The sequence below is a fragment of the Mobula hypostoma genome, chromosome 13, assembly GCF_963921235.1.
Source record: "Mobula hypostoma chromosome 13, sMobHyp1.1, whole genome shotgun sequence".
In the NCBI taxonomy this organism is placed as follows: domain Eukaryota; kingdom Metazoa; phylum Chordata; class Chondrichthyes; order Myliobatiformes; family Myliobatidae; genus Mobula; species Mobula hypostoma.
Genome location: NC_086109.1, coordinates 75,190,270 through 75,203,070, shown reverse-complemented (window position 1 = coordinate 75,203,070; position 12,801 = coordinate 75,190,270). Strand labels below are relative to the sequence as shown.

The following is a 12,801-nucleotide window of genomic DNA, read 5'->3' as shown; positions in this document are numbered from 1 at the left end:
CAAGGCCATGACAAGATAGAGTGCAAGGTCAAGAGTCTAGCTTTTTGTACAAGAGGTCTTTTCAAAAGTCTTCTTATAACAATAGAATAAAACAGAAAAGTGTAAAGAAATAAAAAAGAACACAAATAATTATCAGACACTAAAAGAAATACCACCTATTTTCAATTATTTCATTAGAAACATGAGTCAAGGTCTGTTTTGATGAATCAATATGGAAAATTTTGGTGCTTTTACTGAGCAATAATTTGCATCTTAGATTATATATCTATTTTGAATATAAATTGGCTTCCATTATCGTGAGGATGGCACACTAGGAGGAACAATCAGCACAGATGCTATTCCACAGAGTTCTGTCATCAGCTTCCTAACATGTGCTCACACTTTCCCTCCAGCTATGCCGACACAATAACTTAGAGCTTCCGCCAACCCTGAGCTCATATGAGCCATCACTTGCAAAAAGCATTACCATTGTGCTCGGATTGTAATTAACAAAGCCCTTCTGACCAAGGATGTCACTAATGAGACGAAGCGGTGAACAACTCACTGGAAAGCTCAGATCAACGCAGCATGTGTAAAAAAAACGCATAAACATTAACTGGTTTTTAGCATGATTCATACAATGATCTTTAGAAAAGGAAGGCTGCTTTCACTGTGCAACTTGTCAGTTTATTATCATGTTTAAATATTAGTGCTTTGTGTTTCCCTGGGGCAAAATACCAAATTTCTGAAACTAAATAAACATTGTGCAGCATTGTATAAATCACTTGACAATAAATTTGGCTTAAAAAGTCATATTGCAGAACTTAAATATACAGTAATTAAACCAGGAAAGGGTTTTCTTCTTCTGCACAATGCTAATTAATTTCTGTCACTTGCTTTAGATAAAGCAAGACTGAGCTGAACCTCTCCTTCATTTGAAACATTCTCTCCCCTACAGCTCACGTGTAGTGTTTCTGATAAGCTTTGGCTTTGAAGCTCATTATTTTACTTTTTTCTCTATTTTCATAGCCACTTGAAAGTCTTTTCAATTGCTACAATGACCATCAGTGTTAGGTAAAATACTGAATCAATTCATTTCAGCTCAAGTTTAATTGTCACTCAACCATACACGAAAACTCATGAATACAGCCAAACCAAGGCAATATTACCATGGGGTCAAGGGGCAAACATACATTACTAACAACCACACACAGTAAACACACACAAGATCACAATCACATTGTAAGAGTCCCGATGCCCACCCACCCACCGTGACACCCTGGCTTGATGCCTAGCCCTCGCACATACAAGTCACCAAACCCTTATAGAGTATCAGTAAAAATACAATGACTTTGAGTCCCCACACCCGACTCCCGCTAGGCGAATCTGCAGCTCTGAGGCCCAGTCCTTGCATGGACAAGCACAAATAGAATATTGGTAAAAACACAACCACACAAATATATGTGTACATAGTCCAGGCCCCTCAGTCCATTCAAAATCTTCAGTGGCCACAATTGTGCTATTGGTTATTGATATTGGATGACTCAATTAAGCACTTTTAATTAGGAGTGAAGTAAACAGTATGTATTACAATCTTTATTCCATTACACTTGTATCAGCCATATAACACTCACAAGTTCAAGTCCCACTCCGAGAACAGAGTTACGATAATGTGCGCTGATAAGGGGGACACGGTTGCATAATGGTTAGCACAACGCTTTACAGTACAGGCGACCCAGGTTCAATTCCCGCTGTTGCCTGTAAAGAGTTTGGACATCCTCCCCATGTCCGTGTGGGTTTCCTCTCAAGTCCAAAGACATATGGTTGGTAGGTTAATTGGTCATTGTAAGTTGTTTTGCGATTAGGCTCAGATTAAATCAGGGGATTGCTCGGTCGCGTGGCTTGAAGGGTCGAAAGGGACCATTCCTTGCAGTATCTTAATAAATAAATAAATAAACTATTCAAAGTCCTCCTGTACGTAATTTGATTCCCACTTTTTCTACACATGTTTACACATGAAAGCGCTCAAATAACTGTGAAGCACACTATGGCATGCTGAGAAGGATATGAAGGATGCCATATAAATGTAAAACTCTCATTTTTCAAACACTACACCGGACAAATACCAGCCTTGAGAAAGGTGACCAGAAACTGATATAATAAAGTAAACATGAACGAGAGGCAATTTCTCAACATTACGAAGAAAAGCATGGTAACTAAACAAGGGTATTGCAACAAACTAAGCAAAGATAATTTGGGGCCCAATGGTCAACATACAGAGTGGGCTTCAGGTAGTGAAAAGAGACAAAAATCACGATAACTAGATTAAGGGATGAGGAAATGTAGTTTATTTCCAGAAAGGTAATAAAATGGGATGGATGTTCTTGCTTATTTGTGATCAAATATGCATAGCAAGTAGTAGTAAATTGTTAAGTATTTTATACGAATTGAGGAATAACCTTTCAGAATTAGAGCTCTAAAAACAAGAACTAAAAGCAATCAGGCTTTCAGAAAGATTTCCCGAAGAAATCAATGAGGAATTTTGAATGGCCTTGGTTAATATTTTAGGAGTTCTGTAAAAGCAAGGAACATTATAGAATAATAAACATTGATTCAACATTCAAACAAAAAATGACACTTAAACCAAAAGATTAGGGGCCATTTGTTCTAATGTTAATATGATGCAGTGGCTCAAAAGCATTGTACTGGAAGCTATCAAGAACCAAAAATAATTGTTAATGAGATTTTCCAAGCCATTATCTCACTAAAAAATCAAGGGGTTCTTCAAAGAAATAATTCAGTTTAATGATTTATGCTATCCTGGGGGCCTCTTAATTACTTTTAAAGAAGTTCCATTCTCTTTGAATTAATGACTGATTTGGCAATCGAAAGCAAGTGCCAGTAAGTAGAAAGTTTCAAGCTGAGGTGACATGGAAGATAGCGATTAGTAGAATGTTATATTCTACTGCTGTCTCTAAGATACGGGTTAGTAGGTTAATTGGTTGTATGGACGTAATTGGGTGGCATGGACTCGTTGGGCCAGAAGATTCTGTTACTGTGCTGTGTCGCTAAGTAAATAATGAATTAACACTATTTTGAAGGCTAACGGTCAGCAGTACAGTGGAAGGAGCCAATCACATTGGTTATAAATAATAAGAGAAGGAATGCTTTTGGTAGTAATAGAACTATTCTGATGACACAAAGATTAGAAGTTTTTGATAGGCTTTGCACTGAGGATGTACCGGTAGCTTATTTGACAGATACAGGTTATATCTAGAGTAGGCAAATGTTAAAGGAATCAAGGAGTAGTTAATAATTGATTGAGAAAGATTATAGGTGAATGGTGGTGCTGACGGAAGTTGACAGCACATCACAACAGCAGTGAAATCGGAGGAAGTCTGCAGCAACGCAGGGTTCCCAGTCATCTTGGATGCCATGTCACTGGACCCTGACCCCGATTCGTCAAGGACTGTCTGTTGACGGCCCGTGCATCAGCCTCCCCATATCACATAAAGTCGTGCACAGATGTTCTCCATGAAGGGAGTAACCCCTTGGGAGAACATCATACTCAACTCGAGCGATCGCACTGCGACTATAGGCAAACAATCGGAGTGGGATTGATGGGTTGTATTTATGGCATTTATTGTATTTATTAGCAAAGACCCATTGGGCTGAAGAGCCTACCTTGGACTAATAACGAAATAAGTAAGTATGATTTTAGTGGAGTTAAAATACAATACTGTAATAAATATTGAGACAGCAGACTGATCCTTTGGAACATGGTTGGACAGCTACTTTCAGGCAAGTGAAGAACACATCAGTACAAAAGTAACAATAATACTGTTTCACACCAAACCAGATATAAGTCTGGAGAATCGGAGACGTAGCGCATTATGGAATATAACATTTGTCTAGTTTTTAAGAAATTCTGATAAATTGATCGTGTGGATAGCCAGAGGCTCTTTCCCAGGGCTGAAATGGCTAACATGAGGAGGCATAGTTTTAAGGTGCCTGGAAGTAGGTACAAGGGGGATGTCAGAGGTGAGTTTTTCCACACAGAGAGTGGTGGGTGCATGGAATGCACTGGCTGGGAAGGTGGTAGAGGCAGATACAATAGGGTCTTTTAAGATACTCTTGGATAGGTACATGGAGCTTAGGAAAATAGAGGGCTATGCAGTAGAGAAATTCTATGCAGCTTCTAGAGAAGGTTACATGGTCGGCATAACATTGTGGGCCGAAGGGCCTGTAATATGCTGTAGTTTTTCTATGTTTGATGTTTCTATGTTCTAAGATATGTTTACAAAGCCTGTGTGGACTTCGCAAATTCTCACTGTGATTGTGCGTTTCCTCCAAGTGTTCCCTTTTCCTACCACATCCCAAAGATCATCAGCATGGTAGATCAGTGTAGATTTTTCCTAGTGTTTTGGTGGGAGCTGATGGGAATGTGGGGAGGGGAGAAACAAAATAGGATCAGTGTAGACTTAGTGTAAATGGGTGCTTGGTTTTTAAAAGCTTCCCAGTCCACTTCCCACTAATTCTTGCTACATTATATGCCCTTTCCTTTGCTTTTATGCTGTCTTTGACATTTCTTGTCAACCATGGTTGCCTCATCCTCCCTTTAGAATTCTTCTTCATCTTTGGGATGTAGGTATACTGTGCCTTCAAATTGTCCCAGAAATCATAAGGAATGTTCCCATGCTGTATATCCCTGCTCTTCTATAATGCTTTAAGGCAATGGACTTTTTTGTCTGCACATTTAGAATTATATTGCTAGCAACACAATTATTTGCTAGCAACATAAAATTTGCATATTTCTAAACCAGGCAATGCAGCAGGGATTATGCCATGATAGGATTCTAGATCCTTGGTCTTATGGTTTTGTAATTAAAAAAGTTAAAGTCTGTCCCTACCCTTGTGCCCATCAGGCTGGTGCTTATGCCGGTTTCTGTGGCGTGAAGTGCCTGATAGTACGAGACTCACCCCCCCCCCCAGATAGGACACCAGTCTATCACGAGGTTAACCCCCAGCATTTGCCTATACCCATTTTCAGCTGGGTGGACTGGAGCAGTGTGTGGTTAAGTGCCTTGCTCAAGGACACAACACGCTACCTTGGCCGAGACTCGAACCCATGACCTTCAGATCATGAGCCCAACACCCTAACCACTTGGCCACGTGCCACACACACACATTGCAATTAAGACACAACCTTAAAAATAAAACATAGAAACATAGAAAATAGGTGCAGGAGTAGGCCATTCGGCCCTTCGAGCCTGCACCGTCATTTATTATGATCATGGCTGATCATCCAACTCAGAACCCTGCCCCAGTCTTCCCTCCATACCCCCTGATCCCCCTAGCCACAAGGGTCATATCTAACTCCCTCTTAAATATAGCCAATGAACTGGCCTCAACTGTTTCCTGTGGCAGAGAATTCCACAGATTCACCACTCTCTGTGTGAAGAAGTTTTTCCTAATCTCAGTCCTAAAAGGCTTCCCCTTTATCCTCAAACTGTGACCCCTTGTTCTGGACTTCCCCAACATCGGGAACAATCTTCCTGCATCTAGCCTGTCCAATCCCTTTAGGACTTTTTACGTTTCAATCAGATCCCCCCTCAATCTTCTAAATTCCAACGAGTACAAGCCCAGTTCATCCAGTCTTTCTTCATATGAAAGTCCTGCCATCCCAGGAATCAATCTGGTGAACCTTCTTTGTACTCCCTCTATGGCAAGGATGTCTTTCCTCAGATTAGGGGACCAAAACTGCACACAATACTCCAGGTGTGGTCTCACCAAGGCCTTGTACAACTGCAGTAGTACCTCCCTGTTCCTGTACTCGAATCCTCTCGCTATAAATGCCAGCATACCATTCGCCTTTTTCACCGCCTGCTGTACCTGTATGCCCACTTTCAATGACTGGTGTATAATGACACCCAGGTCTCGTTGCACCTCCCCTTTTCTTAATCGGCCACCATTCAGATAATAATCTGTTTTCCTATTTTTGCCACCAAAGTGGATAACTTCACATTTATCCACATTAAATTGCATCTGCCATGAATTTGCCCACTCACCCAACCTATCCAAGTCACTCTGCATCCTCTTAGCATCCTCCTCACAGCTAACACTGCCACCCAGCTTCGTGTCATCCGCAAACTTGGAGATGCTGCATTTAATTCCCTCATCCAAGTCATTAATATATATTGTAAACAACTGGGGTCCCAGCACTGAGCCTTGCGGTACCCCACTAGTCACCGCCTGCCATTCTGAAAAGGTCCCGTTTATTCCCACTCTTTGCTTCCCGTCTGCTAACCAATTCTCCATCCACGTCAATACCTTACCCCCAATACTGTGTGCTTTAAGTTTGCACACTAATCTCCTGTGTGGGACCTTGTCAAAAGCCTTTTGAAAATCCAAATATGCCACATCCACTGGTTCTCCCCTATCCACTCTACTAGTTACATCCTCAAAAAATTCTATGAGATTCGTCAGACATGATTTTCCTTTCACAATTCCATCTGACTTTGTCCGATGATTTCACCGCTTTCCAAATGTGCTGTTATCACATCTTTGATAACTGACTCCAGCAGTTTCCCCACCACTGACGTTAGGCTAACCGGTCTATAATTCCCCGGTTTCTCTCTCCCTCCTTTTTTAAAAAGTGGGGTTACATTAGCCACCCTCCAATCCTGAGGAACTAGTCCAGAATCTAACGAGTTTTGAAAAATTATCATTAATGCATCCACTATTTCTTGGGCTACTTCCTTAAGCACTCTAGGATGCACACTCCTTGCTCCCCATAATCAATTCACCTGTTTCTGTCTGTAGGGGACCTACATTTGTCTTTACCAGTCTTTTCCTTTTTACATATCTATAAAAGCTTTTACTTAGATATAAAGTTATTTGCAATAAGCTTATCAAGTTTATGTGAAAGAATTTGACAATCAGTTAGAAAGATAATTTTTATCCTAAAAATTGATGAATTTTATGAAATATAATTCTGTTACTACCTAGAGGCACTTTGTGCAGGATTTCCCACCATTGAACATATCCACAAGGAGCACTGCCACAAGGAAGCAGCATCCATCATCAAGGCCCCCCACCACTGAAGCCATACTCGCTTCCCGCTACTACCATCAGGAAGGAGGTACAGAAGCCACAGGTCCCACACCATGTTCAGGAACAATTATTAACCTTTAACCATCAGGCTGCTGAACCATCGTGGAGAACTTCACTCACCTCAACACTGAACTGATTCCACAACCTAAGGACTCACTTTCAAGGACTGTATAAGAATTTTTTATTTATCCGTTTCTTTATTTAAATGTATTTGCACAGTTTGTTTTCTTTTGTACATTGGTTGTGTTACTGTTTGTGTGCAGTTTTGCATTGATTACAGCAGATTCCGGTTATTTGGACCATCACTTAATCGGGGCAGGTGCTTTCTTGGGACAACCCTCAAAGAACAGAAACTGATTGAGAAAATAGCTGGGATTTTCTTTGTGACGCTATGCCACTTAACTGGGGCAGGAGACTGTGGCCGAACGGTTTCTAACTAGTGTCAGTCGCGTGCATTGGTGTGGCTGTTAGACACTACACCGTGTTTCAAGTGAACAGTTTTTAGATAGTGTTAGTTGCATGTATTTGTGTACAAATCAACAACAGTTTTTGTCAATGATAGTTGGCAAGAAATAAGCAGTAAGGCAATTCAGAACCATTTTGCTCACTGTGGTTTTAAGCATTCAGGCTTGAAGATGCCAGAAATGGTTGGAAGTGAAGATAAAATTACTTCACTACTTCAACAAGTTATGAACTATGAAGAATTTGAGGGTGTTAACAATATTCTTGAATATTACAGTGAAAACTAAGATCTGGGGAATGCAATAGTCGAAAATATTATACGAAAGCAGTCCATTATCTGCACTAGGTATCTGTTCTGCTTTTGTTCACCTACAGTCAATCAAAAGAACACGGCAGTGTACACCAGAATTCCTCCATTAATAACCATTCGGGACTAATACACAATTTTATAGTACTATAGTAGTATTGGTAGTGTTCTCATTTGTTTTGTATTTCATTTAAATACATAATTCATTACTCATTGATGAAAGTAGAGCCGTAGATGTAGTGTATATGGATTTCAGCAAGACATTAGATAAGGTAACCCGTGCAAGGTTTATTGAGAAAGTAAGGAGACATGGGATCCAAGGGGACATTGCTTTGTGGATCCAGAAATGGCTTGCTCACAGAGGCAAAGAGTGGTTGTAGACGGGTCATATTCTGCATGGAGGTCAGTGACCAGTGGTGTGCCTCAGGGATCTCTTCTGGGACCCCTTCTCTTTGTGATTTTTATAAATGACCTGGATAAAGAAGTGGAGGGATGGGTTAGTAAATATGCTGATGATACAAAGGTTGGGGGCGTTGTGGATAGTGTGGAGGGCTGTCAGAGGTTACAGTAGGACATTGATAGGATGCAAAACTGGGCTGAGAAGTGGCAGATGGAGATCAACCCAGATAAATGTGAGATGGTTCATTTTGGTAGGTCAAATATGATGGCAGAATATAGCATTAATGGTAAGACTCTTGGCAGTGTGGAGGACCAGAGGGATCTAAGGGTCTGAGTACATAGGACATTCAAAGCTGTTCGCAGGTTGACTCTGTGGTTAAGAAGGCATACGCTCCATTGGCCTTCATCAAATGTGGGATTGAGTTTAAGAGCTGAGAGGTAATGTTGCAGCTATATAGGACCCTGTTCAAACCCCACTTGGAGTACTGCGCTCAATTCTGGTCGCATCACTACAGGAAGGACGTGGAAAACATAGAAAGGGTGCAGAGGAGATTTACAAGGATGTTGCCTGTATTGGGGAGCATGCCTTATGAGAATAGGTTGAGTGAACGCGGCCTTTTCTCCTTGAAGTGACGGAGGGTGAAAGATGATAGAGGTGTACAAGATAATGAGAAGCATTGATCGTGTGGATTGTCAGAGGCTTTTCCCCAGGGCTGAAATGGCTAGCACGAGAGGGCATAGTTTTAAGGTGTTTGGAAGCAGGTACAGAGGAGGTGTCATGGGTAAGATCTTTATGCAGAGAGTGGTGAGTGTGTGGAATGGGCTGCCGGCAGCAGCAGTGGAGGCGGAAACAATAGGGTCTTTTAAGAGACTCCTGGATAGGTACATGGAGCTTAGAAAAATAGAGGGCTATGGGTAAGCATAGGTCGTTCTAGGGTAAGGATATGTTCGGCACAGCTTTGTCGGCCAAAGGGCCTGTATTGTGCTGTAGGTTGCCTATGTTTCTATGTTTCAGTTAAACAGTAGTTTGTCTTTTTTATGCCTTTTTAACTATTTTCATGAAACTTTGGCAAATTGGGGCAGCTGTTTGTATTGTTTGTAACTCCAAAACATATATTACTCAAATATTACTGAAACATTAAACACACAACACTGCTTAATTAGACCAAAATATACTGCTCCCAATGAACCTGAATCAACTGTATATTGTATTTCTTTGTTCTGCTGTGAATGCCTACAAGAAAATGAATCTCAGGCTTTTATATGGTGACATATGTACTTTGATAATAAATTTACTTTGAACTTTGATTCGCACTAAAGGGAGTTTTAAATAGGGAGCTCAATCTTTTCCTCAGAAAGGAAATGAAGGCTACTTCATTCCCTGATGAAGCAACAATCGCAAAACCCCTGCAAAACTCAAAAGGAAGCCAGAGATACATTTAGTTAATCATTTAATTATTTTCATGAACTGCAAAGTTGCAGCAAATCTGTTCTGCAAATTTGCGGAATAAGAGGCAGTACAGTGACCACCAGAGGTAATCAGGAGCATCGGATCAGATGGGTATGCCGAGCAGACCTTGAATATCCTTGTGCCAGAGGTAAGTCTGGTGCCAAATGCTGGCAACAATTGTATTGATCATTAGTACTGCAGATGCTACAACAGAGATTTACAAAGGGAAATGCCTCCAGGAACTTCTGCTGCAGATAAGGCTGGTGAATTTACTTACAATAAAAATGCTGCATATTTTTTTGATTGCTTCAGTGACTGCATTTCAGACCATAAGATCATAAGATATAGGAGCAGACTTTGGCCATTTGGCCCATTGAGTCTGCTCCAACATTTCATCAACGCTGATGCATTTCCCTCTCAGTTCCAATCTCTTGCCTTCTCCCCGTATCCCTTCAGACCCTAACTAATAAAGAATCTATCAACCTCTGTCTTAAATATACCCAATGACTTGGACTCCACAGCCATCTGTGCAACAAATTCCATAGATTCATCATCCTCTGGCTAAAGAAATTCCTCCTCATCTCTTTTCTAAATGGGCACCACTCTATCCTGGGGCTGTATCCTCTGGCCTTACGCTCCCCCACTACAGGAAACAACCTCTCCACATCCACTCTATCAAGACCTTTCAACATTCGATAGGTTTCAATGAGGTCATCCTTCATTCTTCTGAATACCAGTGAGTACAGGCCCAGAGCCATCAAATGCTTCTCATATGACAAGCCTTTTAATCCAGGAACCATTTTCATGAACCTCCTTTGAAATGTCTCCAATGTCAGCCCATCCTTTCTTGGATAAGGGGCCCAAAACTGCTCATAATACTCCAAGAGAAGCCTCAAGTATTTGTTTTATAAAGTCTCAATATTACATCCTTATTTTCATATTCTAGCCAATATAACTCTAGTCAGTTTTGTGTTAGGTGTACGAGTTAAAGATATCACCAGTGGAAATGGGGCAACATTTCATGGCAGCCTACGCTAAGATGATGCTGAAGCAGATAATGAGAACAATATAGCAGATAGTGAGGGCAATGTTGTGAATTGGACCACTGCTACTATTCTCCCTACAAGGTCCATAAAGCATCCATACACAGCAACCCTCACGGGCTTCTCAGAAGAAAGAATAACAGAGGTTCAGCTTTTTCTTGATAAAAGCAGTTTGCTAATAAATGTTAAAATTAAATTTCACATAAATTTTCTGTTGTTTATGCCATTTTATTTATTCAATTTAGCTTCTGTCCCAGGAGAATATTTTCCCTTTGCCCTGTTTACCTGCAGCTTCATGCACCTACAAGAGCTGCCCAGTATTTTCTTTTACTTCTTAAAGTCAGGACAAAAAATGTTTTTTTTTAGGATTAATCCCCAAATGGGTTATAAATCTCAAAGAGTATGGGGCATTGAGCAACACCACAACATGTTGCTTTTTACTTCATTTCACAAAACCCGACTTCTTTTTTTAAATCTCAGCAATAAGATTGTCCCCATTAAAACAAGGTCATCTTCAGCCTCAGGAAAGGGCAATCTTCCCCTGGGTGTTTTACCCTAAGCCATATGGGCACTCAAGGTATTGGCTTAATCAATACATAAGGATGGACCTCTATTGAACTCAAGGGGATCTGGTAGTCCAGCACTGCCAGATGTCATGCTTGGTCTGGCCTTTCTACTTCTCCTAAGCAGATGGTTCTCCAGTGGCCTGTGCCTCAGGCTGACAAGTATAAAGAAGCTGAAACATAAAGGCAAAAAAAAACTAACCCACATTGTAAAGGTTGAGGGTTCTTTGCCAACCTCACTAAGAAACAATAAAATTAAGACTTTGAAAGGTGGAATATATTAAGTAGAAATCTCAGAAGGCCAACTGTCTACGTTGTAGCGCTCCTCATAAGATCATATTTCAGTTTGCTTATCAAACTGCAAAGTTCCTGTGGCACACTTGCTTAATTATATTCCTTTGTGCCGTTTAGAAAAGTTCACATTGAACAACATATGCTTGTGAGGATTTTGTTGCGAAGAGCTAAATTGGGCTACATCCAGGTGAGCTTTTAACTTACTCCGAACGTCCAGTGTGTTTTTAGTTCTCCATTTGTTACTGATTCAGGCAAAATTACATTATAGCTGCTTCTGCATATACTGGTTTTCCTAAATTCTAAAACATGGTTTTGTTCCTCTAAACTCAAAGTGTTGCAAAGGTAACTTAGTTTGTGCAGTGTCATGTCGTGCAGGTTACAGAAGCAGTGTTAATTCCCCCTTTCAGTTTGTTTATATTACTTTGTATATTGTAACATACATGCTTCTTAATCAAATTAAAAGAATATATTCTGCATCCTGTTTAACCCTGTTGGTGCTATATCCTGATGCTGAATCAGTACACAAAATGCGCTTGCTAAGATCAAGGTGAAACTAAGAATTACAATAAGGGAAAATGAAAAGCTCTTTCGGGTTTAAAACATGAACATCCAATGGAACCTCAAAACCTTTGCGGGCTGTAAAATGCCTCCAAGTGATTGGTTACACCACTACGCTCTTTTGTTAATTAGATGCAAAATAGGTTACTTAGTAGCAAAAAAAAACAAAACTCCCCCTTAATGACAACCGTGACCCTAAAGACTGTAAGCACTGGTTGCCACTTCTGAAATCCTTTCTCCTGAGGTGTGGTGCAGGACTGACAATGTTTTGAACAGTAACGATTGAATTCGCAAATGCACCCAAAGGACAGCAGCTCAGTGATTGGCAGCACAAATAGAAGAGAGACAAGAAAGCCCTCAATTTGCAGCTGATGCACAGGAAGAACGTGGGGAGTTTGGTTTACAATAGAGAAAACATTACCAAGCTAATAGCACAGGCAATCTTCTGACCATCATGCATCTCTGATAGCAGCAGGGCATCTATTTTCAGTTAAGTGCTGGAGTGCCTTTTTGCTTTCTTGGACCACGGCAGGGGTACACAGCCTACTGCACAAAACCAAGTGACTGGTAATAAATTACTATATTGGATACCTTTGTTGTCTCTTGCCAACAATTTCACCACGTATTCCTGCT

General features: G+C 40.6%; 1 protein-coding gene across 8 annotated transcripts in view; it reads right to left on the bottom strand.

Moving 5' to 3' along the window:
* Positions 1-12,801, bottom strand: part of LOC134355682 (WD repeat-containing protein 72-like) — a 366,748-nt gene that overhangs the window by 157,321 nt on the left and 196,626 nt on the right. The window lies entirely within an intron of this gene.